The following is a 2,582-nucleotide window of genomic DNA, read 5'->3' as shown; positions in this document are numbered from 1 at the left end:
TTTTTTTTTTTTTTTTTTTTTTTTTTTTTTTTTTTTAACAATAACTTTGATCTTTACAACATAGTGACACTTTTGATATATGAACAAAAAGAAAAACATAATTACAAGACTCTTAGCAAGAGGTGGCCCTTATCGAATGCATCCCGTCAAATTCTATGGTTGCTTTTCTTAACGTATCCTCCAACTTCTATCCCAGCCAACCAAAGAACAAGCTAGTCAAGTCTCATTCAGTATTCTAAAGTGATTGGCAACCTAACTTCCTATCAAACACCTTGAAGATCGAGGCTATACATGTATTGGTAGATCGTGCGCGTGCAAGTTTCTTATCACATGTGAATTGTGCTAGAATCAGGGGTGCCTAAATATCTAGACTAAGACTCCTAAAATTTACATATTTGCACAAGAGTCAACATTTCAAGGTAAATGAGCTCCATTTTTATGTTTTTTTTTTTATCATTTTTTTAATTTTGTTTTTTGGAATTTTTAAATTTTTTTCAAAAAGAAGGAGTTCTTGTTTTCAATTATGGCATATTATCGTGGTATCTACTCTATACCCCCAAACCTAAACTAAACATTGTCCTCAATGTTTTAAAATATGAACAAAATTATAATACAACATATGAAGAGGATCATGTTGAGTAGAGAAAAAGGAAAGAGAATACCCGATTTCGGCGAAAGCAATATTAGAACTCCGTTATTCAAGGAAAGAATCCAACATATGTCAGCCGAGATCATATTGGATTAGCAACATATATACAAAAGGAACAAAAGGATTTTTAAAATTTTTATCTACTGGATTATATACAAAAAATTCACCATACACCAAAAGTCTAAAGAGTTGAGGATCAACCCAAAAGACAAAGTGTAGCGGTTTCAACAACTTCACACATGAAAGAAAAGCACGTGAAGCTGTGAAACCAAATGAGCTACCCCCAAACCTGGATTTTACAGAAGATATAATTTTGAAAACAAAATCGCGCAGTTTTGGGGGTTCATCATGTACAAGGTCTAACTCAAAGTGAACTATGCTAGGGACGGGCAAACATGCTAATTCCAACTATGGTTCCTCAAATGTATTATACTTAGATGCAAAATAGTCCAAAAGGACTTGGGAAGCACACAGTTCCAAACCTAGTTTAGGGACTCTCAGAAAAGTCGGTTTGACAATATGGGTACAAACCAAATCTAGGTTGGGTGGAAGGCCAACAGATTGTGACTTATGTAGAACGATAGGCACATCATTATTAATCACATCAACATCTCCTAAGTCTTCTACAAGTGTCACAACATGCTCACAATCATCAAACAAATTGGCAAGATCACAATCAGAGTCATCAACATCATCAACAAATTTATTCTCATGCATCGGCAAATCAGGAGAAATATCACAATGTGACTTAGGTAGAGAATCAGACACATCAAATATATTTTCATGCATATTAGCATTAGTGTCTGCAGAAGATTCAACTATTCCTATGTCATGCTCATCTTCACAGAATAATTGTACGAATCCCATGTCAATATCAAAATCATATGAATTACAATGAGTATTAGAAAAAACAACATTCATGAAGGTCGAGGGCGAGAAGCCATATGTTATTGAACCAACAGGTTCCAGAATATTTTCATGTTCTTCTAACATATCATCATAATCATCATGGTAGCATGCATATTGGTCCTCATTAACAGTGGTGGTGTCATTAGTCGATTCATGTTCCTCTAAATTAGGTTCATATTCAACATCATTTACAAGAATGGGACTAGACACTTCATTAGGGACAACATACGTTTCCTCATGAATTTCCTCCTTTTGTAGGTGAAGCAAAATCTGATCTAAACATGCATGAAGTCGTGATGTAGATCTATCAAAGTTTTGCTTACTGAGTCTTAAAGCTTCTGTGGTGGAGTCTAAATTCATGGGAGTACAAAATTCTTCATGTTCAAATTGTGGTGAATGGTACATGTGTGCATGGTCATTAGGGTTTACAAAATATTGATCGCAACCCTCAAAGGATTGATTATGGTCCCAATGACTACCATTCTCACAATTTATGGGCATTTCATACCTTGGATTTTCTCTAGATTGCCTAAAATTATGCAAAATATAACAATTCTCAACAGGGTGGTCTAAACTACCACATGCGGGACATGCATAGATTTCAGGTTGCCTAAGAAAATTAGATGTGACAGATTCCTCATGTGATTGCATTTCTAAAGCTGTGATTCGAGCTTTTAATTGATCGATCAGTGATGATTGTGTGAGTGAGGCACTAGCAAAATGTTCATTTTCACGTTGTGATGAATGATGCATGTGTGAATAGTCATTAGGGTTCATGTATTGAGGCTCGGGACTTTGAAAATGTCCATAATAATTCCTATAACTATTGACATCATGGTCTATGGGAGGTTCATAACGTGGAGTATGTCCATACGCAAGTTCTCTAAGGGATTTGTTGTATTCCCCAACTGTAGACCAAGATCCAGACATGATTTGGCTCAAAAGCTAAGTAACTATGTTGCAAAGCCCAAAATTTGGTTTTTAATGGGTTTGGATTTTTGGGAAAACTTTGGTTTTTATGGGT

This window comes from Papaver somniferum, unplaced genomic scaffold (genome assembly GCF_003573695.1).
Source record: "Papaver somniferum cultivar HN1 unplaced genomic scaffold, ASM357369v1 unplaced-scaffold_92, whole genome shotgun sequence".
NCBI lineage: Eukaryota > Viridiplantae > Streptophyta > Magnoliopsida > Ranunculales > Papaveraceae > Papaver > Papaver somniferum.
The sequence above is the reverse complement of the archived record's forward strand: the minus strand, read 5'-3'. Positions refer to the sequence as shown.